General features: G+C 40.4%; 1 protein-coding gene across 9 annotated transcripts in view; it reads left to right on the forward strand.

Annotated features, from left to right (window-relative positions):
- GRIA3 (glutamate ionotropic receptor AMPA type subunit 3) overlaps nucleotides 1–19,982 on the forward strand; it is a 272,512-nt gene that overhangs the window by 216,186 nt on the left and 36,344 nt on the right. The window lies entirely within an intron of this gene.

Consider the following 19,982-nt stretch of genomic DNA (forward strand, 5'->3'; position numbering starts at 1 on the left):
TATTCTATTTTAGACGTTAGTTTCCTATTGAAATGTATTACAGTTGTTTCAAGTATTCATGTACATGCTGATAATTCAATTTCCAGGGAAGCTGATAATTGCTTTAATTTCTTGAGTAGACTTATTCCCTCCCCTCCATCCCCCGATAGACCAAATCTTAGTAAGGAAAGAGCAAGTAGTTCACTAACAAAAGTTAGCAAAGTATCAACACTGTCAAGGGGAAAGATGAAAGGAGGTCAAAGCAGAAAATTATAAAAGGATAATATGAGGGCCAAACCACTTTAACATAAACTATCAAGATCTTTGTTCTGTAGCAACTGGACTATAAGAAAGGCTATCAATAGAGTATTTAAGAACTCAAATGTTTTTTCAGTTGCCCCAACCAAGAAAACATGGTGGTTTCCATTAGAAAATGGACCTGTTCTATACGCTACCACTGCCTGCTACTATAACCACTGTAACTGGTTTTAGCAATGATCCGGAAGCCACTTGTGTAGTAGGTAGAGATGAAAAATTTAGTCGCTCTCTCCCACTGGTAATCAAGTTTTTGAATGGCAGGTATAACTGCTGACTTTTCCTCAAAGGTCCAGAGTAAATAAATGTTAGTTCTAAACCAGCCCGTTTTAAGAAATCAGTAAGAAACATATTTCTTCATGTATTATCATGAGATTTGTCCAACTGTTTCATGGGAAACCAGGCGAAGTATGTTTCTTGAAATTATAGCAATTAGTTAAAAATTGTTTTCATTCCCTGAAAGAGAAAAGATAAGTTCTCAGACCCTTCCAAGAATTCTTATTGGCTCAGGATATCCCTGTCTTACCCCTACCGCTGTTTATCAAGCAGGTCATAATCCCCAACCAGGGAGAGGGGCCCAGTATTGGAAGCATTAAAATAATATGAAGTCCCTCTGCAGCTAACCTGGCCTTGACCCTCACTACTATGGCAGTCCCAGAAGTTTATCTGGGAATAGTCCCCTGCCCCCATGAAATCACTCACACATTTCAGGTTAGGAAACCTGGGATTTCCATCTGTTGAGTAGTCGGCAAATAATCAGCTCCATGAAAATCTGGTTTGGTATCACCTCAACAGGGCTTATGTTCACCATCCCAATAGGCATCAAGTTGCTTAGGTTATCAAGACACCAGACTTGAACTCTCTGATAAGAGATACTTGTTCCACTGGAAAACATTTTTCCTTAAACAACGATTAGAAATTAGGAAGGTGTGCTTTAAATGGTAATCAATAGATGGCATCAATTCCCATTAAGCTTTCGAAGGCCATTCATCCAAATAGCAGGCAAAGGAGGCTCTCTGGGAAGATTTATTGGCACAAAGGCTTGAAAGTGTGACCATGGGGCTGGCCCCGTGGCGCAATGGTTAAGTTCGCACATTCTGCTTCTCTGCGGCCCAGGATTCGCCAGTTCAGATCCTGGGTGCGGACATGGCACCACTTGGCAAAAGCCATGCTGTGGTAGGCGTCCCACATATAAAGTAGAGGAAGATGGGCATGGATGTTAGTCAGGGCCAGTCTTCCTCAGCAAAAAGAGGAGGATTGGCAGTAGTTAGCGCAGGGCTAAGCTTCTAAAAAAAAAAAAAAAGAGTGACCAGTCACTGTCTCTATGCCCAGATTCCATCCCCACTCATTTTGTGTCTTTGTCAAAAACCAGGAAAGCATCTACTAATCCATTCGATGATGGTTTCATTAAAGAGCATCTTATTACCAAAGCCAATTTGAATCAACATTTAATTCTGAGCAATGCTATTGCCACATTCTAATTGGTTTGCAGTTTCTAATGCTCACCAATTCCTGGTAACCTTTATAGCCAATAAGTAATTCGTATGGAAATGGAGCTGTTTTGAAAATCTGATTAGAGAAGGAGCTGGATATTTCTAGCTATAAGGAAGTGCAAATCATTTTCTAATTCCTGCATGCCACTTTTTCTTTCCCTCCAACTGGTTGCTGGTAACAGCATTAGAATTCTGTGGGTAAGTTCTTCAGGGCAGGACACTAAAGTTGATGATCTAAAAGTGGAACTGAGCACTATAGAAAAGTCAACTCTTTTAGCCTCCTTGTACCGAAAAAGTTATGTAAACCTAACAAAGGGTATGCTTGGTATTCATATAATACAGGGGGGCCAACCAATTGGTCTCCAAGCCATTTATCCTCTCTATGTCCTCTCCTCTACCCCTTCTTGAACCCCATAGACCAGAGAAGGCAGCCGGCAGGAACACATCATCTCTCACTCAGGGACTTGACTGCCATAGCAGGTCACTTCCCCCTCAACCCTCAATGATCTCAAGACAATTTTAAGAACAGTAACTCCTCCATACACAAAAAAATCAGGGACGTCTGATGTCAAGCCTTCTGAACTTTAGAGGATAAAACAAGATCACGTGCAACATTTACAAACATAACATGAGCTCGTTACTTCCCATTCTCACTGCATACTAAAACCACAGGGACCAAATAGTAATACCATAAAACAGCCTGGGGCCAACCCTCTAGTTCTTCTACTAAGAGAGAGAAATAAATAAAATAAAATTTCTTTTGAATTGCCCTGCAGACATTTTTACTCATCCTGGGTAAGGCTGCCACTAAAATGATGGTATTTTTAAAGGATTCCTTTGTTTCTCTCATTTTTTGAGCTACCCTTAGCTGTTATCTTACAATTACATAAAGTCACTGGACAGAGGGACATGTTCCATCAGGAAAAGCAAGGAGGGACTGAGGGAAGTGCATGAAGCTGAAGAGATATCTGAAATATTACCATCAACCCTCTTAACTTGAAAACCGATTTCCTTAGACAGTAGCTCCAAAACTAAATGTCTCAACCAGAGGTGGAGGCACCCATGCTAAAAAACATGTCTACAGCTTTATTGTCCTTGCTCAGAGAAACACCATTATGATTTGGAAAGCTGCACCAAAATGATCGATCATTCTCCACTCAGTTTTGGAAATTCAACCCAATACAGATTCATGTTAAAAAGTAGCACTGGGGAGAAAAAGCAATTCCAAAATTCTCTCTGCTTTCAGACCCCTGGAAATATTAGAAGACCACTACAATGCTTGATTTCTCTTCCAGATACTTGGCCATATCCCCATTGAAGATAGTTCAGGGGACAAAAAGAGGTTCCTTTTTAAAATGAAATGTTTAATACTAATTTAAACCCCTTTAAGAAAATAAATATAAAAGGAGAGGAGTGGGGAGAGACGTGACTTGCTCCAATACCCTAGGCAGTACAGAAGAATTGAACTTTATCTGGAGACCACGGAGGGGACTGTCCTGTCTTTGGAGTTGCAGCCCCATGAAGCACAGTTGAATTACTCATGGAGAATGTTTTGTCTCAACTCTAGACTCTATTACTGTTGTCATCGGTCATTTTAATTTTTAATTTGTTTTAAATGCAGGTGGCAAATAGAAGAACCCCCCAAACTGATTTGGGAAGCAGTCCCTGCTCATAGTATTTAGATTCTGCTTATACATTCAGAATCTCTCTCTCTCTCTCTTTCACACACACACACACACACACACAAGCATTTTCAGTTGGAATCCACATTTCAACATTTATTGTTTATCTAATATAGGGCTTTTGAAATATATGAGAAAAGGAGAGAAATGTCTCCACAAATTCACCTATGCTGAGCATGTTGACATTTTGACATGACAAGAAAACTAACCATTAATCTTTAGGCTTCATTACAACTGAGCTATGTACACGGTAGACCTCCCTTACTCCTTAACCCATCCCCCAGCCTTAGGAGACACATCAAAATGTAAAAATTCTTTTGTTAAAAATTTTCTCACTGAGCACTATGGTGACTTTGAGATCTTGACAGACAATATACCTGGACAACTGCAACCAAATTTAATTAGTTGGAAGACACATATGATGTGACCAAATGTTTGGGGACACAGCCAAGCCACACACAGTAGGGAAGGCATAATAGCAGCAGCAAGAAATGAGTTGACACCAAGGAATGGTAGGTCAGAGACATTTGTTGTATACACTTCTTGGTAATTTTTTTTTAAGATTTTTTTTTTTTGACAAGGCTGTTTTGATTCCGCCTTATCAAAAAAAATCTTGCTTTCCTATGCCATATAATACTTTACACAGAAAGACTCATAGAACTTACAGGTAAAGACTGGATGTGGAGCGGCAGGTACAAGGTGAAGATGCTGAGGCCTGGCCAAACAGGCCTCTGGAAGAGGGAAAGATCCCTTCAGACAGGTGTGGGCCTTTCCCATCCCTTAGCAGTCAGGGATCTGTGGTTCCATAGGTCTTCCTTGCAGGCAAGTCTCAATCTGGGTAGAAAGGACACTCTTCAAGGGCGTAGAGGTTGACCTGACAACGATCCACACAACTGACAACACACCTAATATCTGTCTACAAGAGAAAGGAGAACATGTGGCAACAAAGACAGACTAATAATAATACCCTAGATTCCATTATTTATTCATCACTCTTTCATTAACTGTTCTTATTTTCTGAGCATGTTCTATGTGTCAAGCTCCAGGCTAAGCACTGAGGCTCCATCTCTGTAAACAAAATTAAATTTCTGTCTTTTGCCGAATCACATGAAAATACCTAGGCAGGTTTTTTTCACTGCATTTGGAGGTTATTTTGGGGGATAGATTGACTTAAAATACAGGCTTCTCAGAGAACTTGATGATCAGCCGTCCAGGGTAGCTGACAGTGTTTGTTTCTATGGAGCTACCTCCCAGCGTGTCCCAATCTATGGGTGTGCTCATGGCGAATAACAGTAGGGTTAATGATTCTCCATAACCCCAGCAGGAAGGTCAACTAGGTGATAAATAAAACAGAAATGACCCCTACCCTCTGGGAGCTCACAATCTAGTGGGCTGTCAATTTTCAACACATATTCTCATGTTTTACAATATTCAATTCACACAACAATCCTGTCATATAACCGGAACAGGTATTATTACTTCCTAAAAGAAACACTTGAGGCAAGATGACATTATGACTTGCCAAACGTCACTCAGCTCAATGAGGAAGAGCCAGAGCTCTGAGTACATGTTGATGCTCTAAGTCCAGATGGGGTTCTCTTTCCATTCCATCTCAATGCCTTTCTGGTGTGAGTATTCCAGAAACATGGGATGTTATGCATGAATCAAGCCTCTAGTGCAGCACATGTTAAGGCATCTGTATCATCTCCTGGTTGATTTTTGTTTTTATTCTCTTGGGTGGGTCAGTTAGAAAAGGAAACCTGTAAACACTTTTAAACGACATTTTTCTATGCTCTGGCAACCTCAAAAGGAGCCAAGAAGGCAAAGAAAAGGAAGACATCCATAAAACTAGAGTGAATGCCACAAATGCAGCAATCATGGCTCGTTATAGTTTCTGATATGCCAAGGGTATGTCATGGCGTGGATAGAACTGGAAAGAACAGGAGAGTAAATGAAAATGATTTCTAGTTCCACATCCACTAATGATTTTCTTGTTTTTCTTTGGGTAAGGGGCATTTGGTCTCAGTTTCCTCATCTATCAAGGGGAATATTCTCTGCTCTACCTTCTCTATGGGGTTGGTAAGAGGATAATATCACAAAAAGCTCTTTAAAAGTGTGAAGGGTTCTACAAATCCCAGCAGACTTTAGGAAAAGGGCCCAGCAATAGAGCAACTAAAGCATAAAGACTGTCCAGAGAAGGCTCTGTGGAGACGTGAGGGAGGGGTGCTTCTGAGAAATAAAATAATCTCTGCTGGGTCAGTGAAAGAGAGGTGGGTTCTTTCCTGGCTTTGGAAGGAGAGAGAAAGCTTACTAATATCCTTCCTCCATCCTCCTGATCCCCTTCCTACTCTATCATAAAATACTACTAACCTCATCTCCTACTCAGTCTATCTTTAGCCAGTCCTTTGTGGCCCGCAGATTCAACAACTTCATCGTGTACACTTTAGAGCTGCCCTTGAAGACCACCTAGAAACTTCAGGTGCTTCCAAGGTGCCATGCAGGCCATCTGCCCAAAGTAACCAACCATATGGATTTCATTAGCCTATCTCCGTTAGTCCTCCCAGGTAACCTACTTGCTTATGAGAGCATTTCACAGCCCAGAAAGCCTAAGGCGGTTAAGTCCTCCTTCCCTTTGAGGCTGCCAACTCTTCTCAGACAACACCAGGGTAATTAACATCACACAGGACTCCCAGATCTTTGTGAGAACTCTGAAACTCCCCTCCCTAGAGGAACTCATCTCAGGACTTCACTTTCTTTTCTTATCTGACAAAGTCAAATCAGCTAAGAGCCTTCCAGTTAGAGGACTGGGGCCCATCTGTTCAATTAGACTCTCCTTGAATTCACCTGGCAAACCTACGCAGGTTAATTATTTATAATTCTCCTTCATCACCATGCAAAAGTCTAAAAACTTGACCCTGAGGATCAAGTAAAATTTCAACTTACTTGAAGTCAACTAACAAGAACATTCAGTTAACTGGAATGCTTGGTTGCACTCTGCTTCTGAAAGGAAAAAGCAACTCACATAAATGAAACCTTGATATGAATGTTTTTTTTTTCAAAAAGGCTACTAGGTGATGTCCTGTGGTTAGATTCATTCCAGTCTTCAACATCTTCTACCTTTTTAAACAGTGAGTAAATAAATATTGAGTGTCTATCATTACCAAGTTCGGCACCAGGGATACAGTAGGGCAAACATGACAGAACCTCCTACCTTCAAGGAGCTTGCATTCTGTGGGAAGGAGACAAATAATAAACATGTAAACAAATAGAGGTATGAAATAATTTCAGGTACCAGTGAGTGCTATAGGGCATTATGATAGAGAATGACTTGGGGTCAAAGACTATTTTAACTGGGAGTTTGGGAGGGAGGGAGTTCAGGGAAAGCCTCTTGAAGGAGGTAACATTAAATTAGAGACCTGAATGGTAAGAAGAGTTAGCCAAGTGAAAATCTGATGGAAGAGTATTCCAAACAGAAGGAATAATAAGTGCAAAGGTCCGGGGGCAGGAATAATCCTGGCATGTTTAAGGGACAGGAAGAAGACCAGTGTGGCTGAAAAATGGAATTCCATACTAGAGTTATAGTAATGGAGGTTGTGTAAAGTGCTCAGAGTTAAGATATATTTTGGAGGTAAAGTCACAGAATTTGCTCATGGATTGGACAGGATTTGTGACCAAAAGGGAAGAACCAAGGATGACTCTCAGATTTTTGGCCGTCCTCTTCAGTGATCACTAATGAAATCTGTAAGTCCTACATTCCTTAAATGATCTGAGGATACCTGTTAAACTGTAGTAACGAAGGCTGAAAAGGTACACTAGGACTGGTTAGGAAATTCTTCCAAGCGGGGAAATAAGAAGTCTTAAGGTTAATCCTCAAAAAAATTGTAAAGTCCAGAAGCCCCTAATAATTCATGCCTTTACTGTGTCTTATTGCTGTCTTCCTAGAAGATGGTTCTATGGTAGAGGTATATTTTCACAGGTTACTAACTCCATTTTGCAAAAACATAACTTTCTTTATCTTCCTGTAACTGGCATCTCATTTTTGACACATGGCAGAAAAGATACATCCAGATAAATTCAAGCAAATTTAGTGATTTCCTAGTCACTTCAGGATTGCTCACTCCCTCCTCCCTGGGATGACATCCAAGTTCTAGGGAGTTTACATGGCATCATGGCATCAGGGGCAGCCATCTAACCCCAAATCCTCATGATCACTTCCAGGCATCCACTGAGCTGTAACCATCCAAAGCTTCAGTAACATTTGCTGCAGCATCCCCTGATCCAGGCACAAGACCTCTGCAGACCTGACTCTGCATTTATTCTGGTTCATTCTGTGTGTGTGTGTGTGTGTGTGTGTCTGTCTGTCTGTCTGTCTGTCTGCCTCTCTGTCTCTCTCTCTCTCTTTCATTGTAGGGCTACTGGAAAAGTCAGTTTCTCTCCTTCTACCAGCCTGGGGACACTCAGACTTCTCCCAGCTCCTTCCTCCTAGAGGCCTCATGTAGCCATTGCTATTCTACCACACCAGTACCAAGCTAGGTGTAGGCTCTTCTCTTAGATTCATCATCCCTATGCGATACCCTGGGAAGTGAGGCTTCATTCCTTTAGCCCTGGGATCCTCAAATCTAGCTAGGAGTCCCATCATACCTCTCCCTTTTGGAGAGCTGGGGTAGGGAGGGCAGGGCACAGAGACCTTTCTCATAGATTTATATCTACTTCTGACTTTACATTCCTCTCTGCCTCAGCGTTTATCTGGCCTCCAGGGGTAATTAGTCTGGCTCTTTATCCATCTGCTTTCCAATTTATTGAGTATGGCACAAAATTCACATTTCCCTTGTTATACTTAGGCCTTAGAATTTTAAAACAAAAACTTTTCTTTTTTTCTCAAAAAGCCTGGCTCTTACTAATCTAAAACTTTGCTTTCGAGATGATGTTGTCTCTGCTATAACTTTTAAAAACAATTTTATTGACATACAATTCACATATCATACAATTCACCTATTTGAAATGTACAATTCAATGGGGTTTGGTATATTACATTAATTTTTTAAATTATAATAAAATATATATTACATAAAATTTGCCATTTTAACCATTTTTAAGTATGCAATTCAGTGGCATTAATTACATTCACAATGTTGTGCAACCATCGCCACTGTCTATTTCGAAAACACTTTCATCACCTCAAACAGAAACTCTGTAACCATTCATCAACAACTGCCCTCCCCCCACTTCCACAGCCCCTGGTAACACCATTATTCTGCTTTTTGTCTCTATGAATCTGAATGAAATCGTACAATATTTGTCTTTTTATGTCTGGCTTATTTCATTTAGCACAATGTCTTCAGGGTTCATCCATATTGTAGCATGTGTCAGAACTTCATTCCTTTTTATGGCTGAATTAATATATCATTGCGTATATAAATATACCACATTTTGCTTGTCCATTCATCTTTTAATGGATGCTTGGGTTGTTTACATCTTTTGGCTATTGTAAATAATGCTGCAATGAACATTGGTGTACAAACATCTGTTTCAATCCCTGCTTTCAATTCTTTTTGCTATATACCTGGGTGTGGAATTGCTAGATAGTATGGTAATTTTATGTTTATCTGCTATAACTTTTTTCAAGTCTATTTTGAAACAAAAGATGAGGGCATTTTCTGTTCTGTTTTTTTCTTATTCCTGCTCAAGCAATCCTAATCTCTTAGGCCATAGATGCCTCTGTTCCAATAGGAAGAGGGTCTCTAGGTAACTGGTGTTGGGGACAGAACTTTAGTTAATATCATAAAGTTTCATCTTGATACATGACTGAAGTTGAGAAGAATGTATGTGTATGTGTGTGTTGAAAAAGACATAAAGTCCTGTTTATACCACACATATGTACAGAGAGTCCTGGATATTTTAGCTAGTGATTCCAGCTTGTAGCGAAATCTTAGGGGAGCATGCTTCCTCTTTCTGTATTTGGGCTGCAACTCTGGTGCCCAAGCAAGATTGCACTAGAATGCAGGTGATGGATGATAAAATGAAACCCATCACCCTCCTGTTCTAAATGGTTTAGAATGTTACCTGTCTGAAGGGAGGGGCTTGGATAGAGATGATCTATTGCATTTCTCTCCAGTTTGATTGTAGGCGTCTGTCTGTATGTTATCCCCAAAACTGATCTATCTGCACACTCCCTGATGCCCTAATGAACATGTTCTTGGAGGTGGTTAGCTGCTTTGCCTAAAGAAACCTGAATTCCACAACAGAGTCTTACTTCCCAGTTCTATGAAAATTCTTATGTGTTCACAGCCTGATTTATTTGACTTTCAATTTTATTTTCTTTGAGTCTCTGGTCTGGGTTACAGACTATTTCTCGTATCGTTCAGTAACATTGATTTTTCACACCATTGGGTAAAGAACCCTGCCCTAGACACTTTGGGAATAAATAGGAGATGCCATCCAGATCCCTGGGTCCAGTATGCACACAATAAAAGAGTCATGTGAGTTAATCAGGAAAGGTCTCTGGAGAAAGGGGCATTTTAAAAATATTTGGAGAGAAAAGAGAATTCAAAAATAGTTCAAGGGGTATGTAAGAATATATTTGTGACCAAAAAAATAATAATAACAAATAAAGAAGACCATGGCTTTATATCATGTTGACTGAGGAACTGTTAGTTCTCTATAGGGTTCACACTGAAATTTGTTTCCACAAAGTAGTATATGTATATATGTTTGCAGGGGAGGGAGTTTAAGATGGAAAGAATAGTTTCCAAGAAAAAATTTATTGCTTTGAAACAATAGCATCATCATAGAAATCAATATATAGACTATAAAAGGTAAACTGGAAATCATTGCTTCAGACCGAGGTGCTCTGAGCACTGTCTTATTTCTAACTCCATAATTCTTATTTTGCATATGAAGATGAGGTTCATTAAAAAGAGACTCTCCATAGATTTACTTTGCTTCCTTTTAAATGAGTTTGAGGAACCAATTTTGAAAAGCAAAATCCATCTATGCTTTGGTAAATAATAGCAAATGAAAGAAGATTTCATTACCAACCTTCCAGATTTAAAAACAACCCCACTATATTAGACATTAGTTCAGCCAAAATAAACAGCCCCTTTCCTGAATGTGGTAGTATGAATGGGGTAATCATGAAGAGAATCATATTAAAGCCTCTTTGTACAGAATTTTGGGGTTTGATTTCCAAATATTTGTATCCTGCGCCTTTCCTCCAGACACACACACACACACCCCCACCATCACAATTTGGGTAATTGTTATTAACAAGTAATTGAGGTTTATTATATATGAAAGCTTCAGGGAGTAAACCGCCCCATTGGCCAGATCCTGAAGAACACTTTTGTTTCATTTTCTTGGCCTGGGGTTTCAACCAATTGTGCAAACAAGAAAGTTGAGAATAGTGTGGTCAATGATTGAGGAGAAACATGAATAAATTCAAGGAGGCTTGGATAAATTCCTGCAATACAGATCCAGAGAAAGTTATTAAAGGTTAGGGACAGGTTCTTGAAGGACATTTCCAGATTTTTAGAGTTGACGTCAAGAGGGCTACCATGCCGTCTTATAGTTCTTTGTTGATCTTGTCTTAAAACATTCCTATCTGGAATTGCCCAAAGAACTGACCTACAGGGACTGGTCTACAATTTTTTACAAAATTATTTCCCACATCACAAGAATTGAGACTAGCCTGAAGAAAATATACCGCAGTACAATATATTAGGATTGTCTTCAAATATTTGAAGAGTAATTTTAAAAATTATAAAGAGCAGTGAAACATTATCTGATATAGCACCGGAAGAGGAGAGGATGGCACAAAAAGTCTGGGCAGGGTTCTGCTGTGCTGTACACAGGGTTGCTACGAGTCAGAATCGACTCCAGGGCACTAACAACAAATTACCTAGGTAAAGGCTCTGAGTAAAAGAAATTTCTTAGGAAAAAATGGGACAGAATTAGAAGATAGACCAGGAACTAGAAACTCCTACCCTGGAGAGAGAGGCGCTCTCCTGCTTTCCTTGAGCTGTCCTTTACCTCCTTTTCTCTTTCCTTCTTTTACCTCCTGAGTCTTGGGTGGTCAGGGCTGCTATATTAGTGCTTTCAGAGAGGCTTTAGAGAACCTCTTTCCTCAAATTTCCCTACCTGGAAGAATATTGGTGAACATCCCTAGATGCTAGACAGCATGGGAAAACAAAAGCAATAGAATCTGGAAAGAAGTAGGGGTGCAAGACATTTCAGAAAGAGCAAGAAAACAATGGAACAGAAAAAAGAGATTTCTCAGGAGCTTGAACTCTTCTGCCAACACGACAGAAACTCTCCAACCAGCACCCCCTACCTTTTTCTCCCATTTAACCTGCAGGATCTCAGGTGGTCAGGGCTGCTGTATTGGTGTTTTCACAGAAGCTTAAGGGAATCCCAAGCTTCAAAATCCCCCAGTCTAGAGGACAGTAGGTAGACAAACAGAAGAGCTGGCCTTCACATGGGGAAGTTCAAGTATTAAAATATGGTTCAAAGCTATGAGCAAGAGAAATGTCCTTCAAAATGAAAAGGGGCAGAATGAGAAATTGTAACAAGAGCTTTGAAACCTTGTCTGTTAGCCAAAGCACTCTCCTACTAACCACATTACCCCTCACCTCCCTCCCTCTGGGTCCTTTTCCATGCCTTTTATTATGAGGCAGCTCTATACTGTTGTTGCTTTTCAGAGGCTTCAGGGAGGCTCTTGCCTCGAAGTTCCCAACCTAGAGGACATTAGCTGGGTAGACATGAAGCCGGTCACCAGGAAAGGCTCAGAATTAGGAGAATGTAAGTCCTATCAGGAAGAGGAACATATTTTAAAACTCTTACAGAAGGAAAAGACGGACCAGGAGCCAGGAAACTCCTGCCCTTTGGCCAGAAGCACTTTTCTAATGTACCACTCCCTATTCCTTACAACTGTTCCCTATTCCTGTTTTACCTGCTGGGTCTGGGCATTGGGAAACCAATGCAATTACATTTGTTTCTTACAGAGGCCTTAGGGACACCAGGGGTTTGACCTTCCCCACATAGGAGACTTGTTGAGTGGACAGCCCCAAGTACCTGTATGGCAGGGTGAAGCCTCCTGGGAGTAAGTGGAGGTTATCAGTGAGGGGAATTTAAGCTGGACCCCTCCTTTTAGTATCTCTACCAAGAAGGGTTATTGAGGGCCCATCTTTCTAGACAAGAGTGGTATAATGGACATTTGTAACCAGGCTGAAGTGCTGGCTCTTTAAGTTTTAAAGAAAGAACTGAGATTGCTGTGATCTTTTCTCCCTCTTTCTCCCTTTTGTTAATTCTACACTGCCATTGCCATTTTTACATGCAATGTAAAAGCATTACAAGTGTGATGCACCAGGGTGGTAGTAGGAACATTCCGCTTCCCAAACAGGAGAAAAATGCTTTCCAGCCCAGAGGCCAGGTTGCCCAGCCTTCATCCACGCCGTCAGTTGAGAGGCAGTTGGTCAATTTTCTATTCAGTGTAAGCTGTGGGCAGTGCTAAGACTCAGACATAAGGTAAGCTGATGTGGGGAACCGTTAACAAGGTAGGTAGCGTATTCCCACCACAAATTATTTGCAATGCTGATGAATACTTAAGAGGACCATCCTTCTTCCTAACCTCCTTCGGGGTACCATCACTATTCAAACAAAAGTGTGGATCTCAATTACTACAGAAAAAAACCTCCACTCTCCCTCTTACTGAACAGTAATTTTTCTCTCTTCTATGGAGACCAGATTGGTTTTTGTAAGGCTTGTGTCTGATCTTTTTCCACTCTGTTCCACTGGGACCCTTGCTGTTACCATGGATACCTCTTCCAGTGGCCAATGGCACTTAGGGGATGCGGCACAGTATCCATTGCACCAGGACCTCCTGTCTTTATTCACTTTGTGTACTGCCTTTTTTGTCTTCCCAGCAATTACTGGGCTTGCCCTTCTGCCAGTCCAGAGATTAACAAGGACTAGTTAAAACCATTTTTTATCCAGGCCAGCCTGGTGGCGCAGTAGTTAAGTGCGCATGTTCTGCTTCTCGGCAGCCCGGGGTTCGCCAGTTCAGATCCCGGGTGCGGACATAGTGCCACTTGGCAAGCCATGCTGTGGTAGGCATCCCACGTATAAAATGGAGGAAAATGGGCACGGATCTTAGCTCAGGGCCAGTCTTCCTCAGCAAAAGGAGGAGGATTGGCAGTAGTTAGCTCAGGGCTAATCTTCCTCAAAAAAGAAAAACATTTGTTATCTTTAAGGCTTCCCTTTCCTTCCAAAACCTTTGGCTACATAACACAGCTGGACCCTACCTTAAGTAATCCATATATCAGAAATTTCACAACTGATAAAAGCAATAAATAGTAATTACTCACATTAGAAATGTATTCTTCCCTGGAAAACAGAGATTCCCTAGTGCATTTTGGTGTTTACAGATCATTAATTGCTTGCCAGAGAAACCTAAGACGAGGGCTTTTAGAAATAAACATAAAACAGCCCATGCATCAATAGAGAAATAAAATTTGATTTTCAAAAATGAATCTAATTCTTGGCACAGCTTTTTCTAGGAATTCATCTGTTACGTGATGGAAGGCATACTCTTATCTGGGCAAAGCAGCACAAACCAGGGAAAGGAAGGCTCAAAGCATCAAAAAACATACTGAGACTGAGCCAATCTACCTAGGTATGGTTATAGCATTCCAGAAGTCTGTTAGCTAATCTTGGAGTCTCCCTTACAACCATCAGTCATTTTTTCAATACGTTTGGATCCATGTCTTCCTAACACTGTACTATATATTCAGCCTGTCCCATGTTGCCAAGACTGAAACGAAGAAAAACTTAAAAAGTTCTGCATTCCCTGATTTCGTGTTTAAATTTTTAAACTTAAGGTTGCATTAATGGCCTGTTTTGCATATCTGTTTGATTGTACCATCTTAAAGATTCATTTAAACCTGGGGAGGACAGCATGACTCCTACCTGCTTCTCATTAATACCATACTTTTCAGTGAGTGGATAATGAATGACCTGGATAGAAATCAGTAGAAATGTAGATTACCATTAGGTGGAGAAGGGGGGAGGAAATCCACTTTCTCCACCACACTGACAAGCAATTTGAGGCAGAAGGTAAAGAAAGCAGGCCTAAAGGAGAGATGATGGCCTAGGAGGGTTCTTAATTAAATATACTATTGTCTTTACATGTAGGACCGTGAAGGAAAAGTCAGTCTGATGGAAATTAAAATTTGCATACAATTTTTAAAATCTTGAGTTAATAGAAACAAGACATTTAATTATGAAAAAGAAAACCAGATAACTCTTAGTCACAGATTATCCTAATGGGCTTTGAAAAACTTACGAGTCTGCATAGGCATTCTTTAATTTGTTGCGTTAACTACTGTTAGTGGCACACTGGTGGGAACGGAGGGTGGGAGGTAATGGGCAGTGAGCATTCCAGCTGACAAAGGGCTGCCATTGGTTGATCAGAATTGGAACAGAAGCAAGCAAGAGAGTCTTAAGGGAAAAATACATAACTTTTTTTAAAAAGTGTCATTGGCCTACTCCACTTTTCTGGAATAGCAACAGGTAATAATGGTCTTGCCTGAGATAGAGAGGGCTTGTTTTTCAAGTTACTGCATTTCTTTGGTGATAAGGGAAATGCATTTCAAACCAATGACTGCTAATAAATTATCCCACAGCCCACAGGTTTCACAGGTACTAGAAAAACATGAAATTTGGAAATGCACGAGCTTTCAGGTTCCCTTGACTCTTCTAAATTCTTTAGGATTCAACATGGCTTCCTTCTGCAGTTTGACTATTGATCTTTACTGAGTAGAGATGATAACTATATCCATCAGAAACTCAAGTCAAATGAAATAATGGCTTGGTTAGGTTTACTTCAGAGAGTTTTCATACTTTGGTTTTGCTTCTGTTAAATGGTGGCAATAAATACACAGGCCTGAATATAAAACAACCCAGTTTTCTAGATGATTCTTTAAAAATAACAACAACAACTTTGCTTCAGGTCACGATTCCGTTTCCTGGTTTTTCATTTCTTATGGGGTTTAATTTGCAAATCTGCAATTTGACAGCAGTCATTTCAGTGTGGGTCTTTTCACGCAGCTTGGTTCAAGCCCCTGGTCACCGTATGACAGTGACCGAGCTGAACGACTATTAACATTCAGCCTAATTCCTCCAGGCTTACCTCTATGTGAAATGCTGATCCTGTCCTCCCTTTGGTGACTCAGAAAAGGCAAATTTACATTTGTGACCTTAATGTAATTGTAACACAGATTGAAAATGGTAGGCAAAGACATTTGGAATGAGTATTTGACAAAGCTATTTGGAATTTTTAGAGGAAAGCATCTCTGGAGATTCTACCACTTTCAGTTTTGATTATACTCAACTCTTGAACCTATCTATCAGAGCTGATACAGGGATGAACCATTTTTTTTTAAACTGGGAGAAGTCATGAATGTTGTCATCTGCCTGCCCACCTCTGTTGGAATTCTTCCCTTGGAAAGGAACATCAGAGAGAGGTGGTCTAAACAACTTAATGTAGCAACTCGCAGAGCCAGAAAGGGAAAATTGGGCTAAGTGGAAATTTAGAGACCATACTCTATTTTTTTTGCACAAATATTTCCTTGTATAATGATCTGCTCTTTTGAAGGAAAGTATAGTTCTCGGACAGCAGTAACAAGAATATTCTCTCATGGCATACCTAAACCCAAGAGTTCATTTCTTTTCAATTTTATACAAATAGGATAAATTTAAAGGAAACAGTTCCTGCATATGCCCAAGGGATTTTTGCCCATGAAAAATAATACAGCTTACCTTTCTCTAGAGAGGCCGTCCACAAACACAGACTGGGCGAGCTATTCAAGAGCTACAGATTAACCCTGAATAGGATAGGAGTTATGCCTCCTCCTCTTTTGCCCCTCAAACTAGGCTATAGCCAACCCCTAACTGGTACAAGCAAGACTCATTTGATGCAGCCATCACTTACATCATTAGGGCAAACAAGAACAATATTGTGAAGTAGACAAGGTAGTTTTTGGTGCCTTTTCGTTGTCTTTTAATACCTCTCTGCCTTCTCCTTTACTTAAGCTGGGAGCCTGCACTATCCAATATGGTACCCACTAGCCACATGTGACTATTTACACTTAAATTAACTAAAATTAAATTTAAAATTCAGTTTCTCAGTGGCACTAGGCACATTTCAAGTGCTCAACAGACATGTGTGGCTAGAAGCTACTGTATTGGACAGCACAGACATAGAATATTTCAGAAACTTCTATTGAGCAGTGCTTCCAACTGTTAGTTCCTTTAGCTTCTTGAGCATAAGGACCATGCCTTTCACATCTCCATCCCCTACAGCATCTACTACATTGCCTGATACAACTATTGAATGGGAGGGAAACTCACTAAGTGCTTACTATGTTTTCAAGAGTTATGCTAAATTCGTTATAAGCAATCTCTCATTTCATCATTGCGAGAACACTGTGAGGTGAGTCCTATTACTATCCCCATTTTTCAGGTGAGGAAATTGAGACTCAGTGAGGTTAAATGTTTTGCCCAAAGTCGCACAGTAATAAGTACCAAAGCCAGGTCTTCATAAATTCAGAACCTATGCTCTTAACCACTGTTCTATGCAACAAAAGAAAACACACAACTGCAAATTTCACCATGGACAGGCGAGCCTGTTGCAGAACATTGGTGACTGGGTGGCTTCTCCACAGTGTTCATGCTGGCCAATGCAGAATAAAGACAGATTGGGTTTAAGGTATGAGCATGAAGAATGGGGGTATAAGAAATATGTTGATTGGTGTTTGAGTGTGGGCATCAAACTAAGAGGCTATCTGACTACTTCTCTAAATGAAATAACAGAAAATTAGTAGTTTTATCTGCTGTTTTGCATATAAAGACCATTGCCTTGGCCCCCAGTGGTGAAGATTAATGAAACCTAATCGTTTTGTGAAGTCACCTCCACGTGTTGCATTACCAGAAAATTCTGTAACTTGAGCTTCCAAGCCACAGAGTTTGTGCCAGGACACATGAATGCCAGAAAATCAATTTTCCCGCAGCTTTCACAGTCAGTGTGTTTGCCAGACAAAACCCCAGCCAGCCACTCTTTTTTTAATCAGCATAGCGCCTTTAGAAATAATAGTTACCGGAATGCTTCTAACACAGCAAGAAGGAAAAGACTTAAATCTAAACCCAACTGTTCAAAATTGAGAGCCACAGAAGGTGAAATGTGAATATATTGAAATTGAACATTTTAGTGGCTCCAATTGGCCCTATAAGGTATTCTTTGCTAAGCATCTAGTGAGTTAGCTTTGGTTCTAGTCTGTGGCTCAGTAGCACTGACAGCAAATAACCTGGCACCATCCTTCTTACCACCCACATGTGCCCATGCCCTCATGTGCCCCCTGACTTATCAGGGTGGCATCCCATCTTGCCTGCCCTCCGCAAGACCTATCTTGATTCCCCTTCCTTCCAGTATTCCTCTCGTGCAAAGTCTCCAAGAAACCAAACCATATAAAGGTGGTGGATATGGGTTATGTTATTCTCCCACTTGCCATGATGGCATAGTCTAATTTATTGGGGATTTACTACATGCCAGGCACTGTTCTTGGTGCTTTATATAAATTATCTCATTTAATATTCTATCTTCTTTTCAGAGATAGTTATGAGAGTCTTAGAGAAATTTAAGTAATTTGTCTAAGTGAAACAGAAGGCATGATCTCTAATGGTGGAATTTAGGGCCTTATGACAGACTAGTGGAGTATTACATTGATTATATTATATTGATGCCTTATTTCACAGGCTTCAAAGCTAAACCAAGGGAGATTAAAGCTACATAAAATCATGTTGAAATGACAGGTCAAAGTAGTAAACCTCAATCAATTCACTGGCATTTTGGTCAATGGTGTCACTAGCAATTTCTCCACTGGGAGGTAGTGTGGAGTAGTATAAAAAGCACAGGTTTTGGAAGCCAAGGGACTTAGATTTCAGTACTAATTCTGCTACTTGGCATCTACGCAAGCTAGTAATTATCACCTTACTAAGCTGTGAAAGGGGTTGGGAGAGACGATGACAATGCAATTAAGAATACAGACTTTGGTATCATATGATCTGGTTTAGATCTCAGTTATACCATTCATTTATTCATTCAGTTCATTTTTATTGACTACATTCTATGTGACAGCCCTTGTTTTAAGTGCTCAAACAAAACAAAGGCCTTGTGCTCATAGTAGTGGGTGAGACAAAAAATAAACAAATACATAAATAACATGTATGTTTCAGTTGGTGTTAAGCGAAATGAAAAAAACAACAAGACAAAATGTTGGGAGTGCTATTGCATCTCAGCTGATTGACGAAGGCTGCTCTGCTGAGGTGACATTTGACCAGACGCCCGAATGAAATGATGGAACAACCCATACTAACATGAGGTGGAGTGGGATGGGAAGAAACGCATTCCAGATGCAACAGCTTGAGTAAAGGCCTTGACATGGGAATGTAGTTGATAGGTTTAAGGATGAAGGCCTGTGTGGCTGGAGTGAAGTGAGAGAGGGAAAGAGTGGTAAGAGATAAGAGCAGTGAAGACAAACCAGAGTCTGTTGGGCTGGGCTTTCTAAGCCCTGGTGGGGACTTTGGATTTTATTCTATGTTTGCTAGGAAGTCATTTTGAGGGCTTTAAGCAGAGGAATGGCATGACCGAATTTATGTGTAAAAGGATAGTGCAGACTGCTAGAGCGTGAAAGTTGAGGAGCAGGGAGACCACTTACGAAATGAGTGTGATATTTCAGGTGAAAAATGACTAGATTGGACTATGGTGAAGGTGGTAAGAAGTGGTTGGATTTTGAATATATTTTGAAGATTATGCTGACAGGGTGTGGAATGTGAGACCAAAGAGAGAAGTCAAGGATGACTGCAAGGATTTTGGCCTGAGCAACTGGACGAATTGGAGGGTAGCATCGTTTCCTCTGATGGAGACCACTGGAGGAGTAACAAGTGGGGGTAGGGGACAATCAAGAGTTGCATTTTGGCCATGCTAAGTTGGAGATGCCTATGAGATATCCAAATGGAGATGCCTGGTAGGCAGTTGGTTAAATGAGTCCAGAGTTGAGAGAGGCCAAGGCTAGAAATTTTACCAGCTGTATTATCTTGAACCAGTAAATTAACTTCTATAAGCATCAGTTACCTCATCAATAAAATGGGGATAATATTTGTTTCACAAGATCATCTTAAGGATTCACAATAACGTATGTAAAGTGTGAAGCACCATTCCTGGTGCACTTAAGTGATTAATAAATGGTAGCCTTCTCGTTGTCAATACTTATTACGATAACTGGAAGCTAGTTGTTGCTGTTGCAGAATCTTTGTTGATTGCTCTAAACCCAGATTGAATGTTAGAATCACCTAGGAAGCTGTTTTTTTAAATGTTGGCCCCACTTCAGGCCAATTAAATCAGAATCACAGGAACAGTGATCAGTAGCTTCCCAGGTATATATTGCCTACAGATGGAGAACAG

Source organism: Equus caballus, chromosome X (genome assembly GCF_041296265.1).
Source record: "Equus caballus isolate H_3958 breed thoroughbred chromosome X, TB-T2T, whole genome shotgun sequence".
NCBI lineage: Eukaryota > Metazoa > Chordata > Mammalia > Perissodactyla > Equidae > Equus > Equus caballus.